A 393-nucleotide genomic window follows, 5' to 3' on the forward strand; every position below is an offset into this window, starting at 1 on the left:
ATGCATGGAAGCAGAAGTCCTTTCAACACCTGTATTAATTTGCTTTAAAGACGTTGGCAGATCCTTATGTACTTAAGACTATGAAGGTGCATGTGATTACTCCACTTGTAACCATATACTCACATTTTAACTGGGCAGCCTGGAGACCAGACACGGCTGGACAAGAGAACAATGCCAGACGGTGCTATCAAACCTACTCGTGTTCTCTGTGCTAAAAACCGCAAGCGTTTTAGGGGAGCAGTTTGATTTAGGAACAGGGTTACGTCTTCTGCAACTACCTTTTTCTGTTTGTCAGATACCAGCAAATTTCCATTTATCGAAACCACAGCCAACTGCTGCTGTAACGTGGCTATGTAGCAACTAACGGAAGAACACCCCTCTCCTCTCGGAACA

The sequence above is a fragment of the Haliaeetus leucocephalus genome, unplaced genomic scaffold (assembly GCF_000737465.1).
Source record: "Haliaeetus leucocephalus isolate CR32 unplaced genomic scaffold, Haliaeetus_leucocephalus-4.0 Scaffold906, whole genome shotgun sequence".
NCBI lineage: Eukaryota > Metazoa > Chordata > Aves > Accipitriformes > Accipitridae > Haliaeetus > Haliaeetus leucocephalus.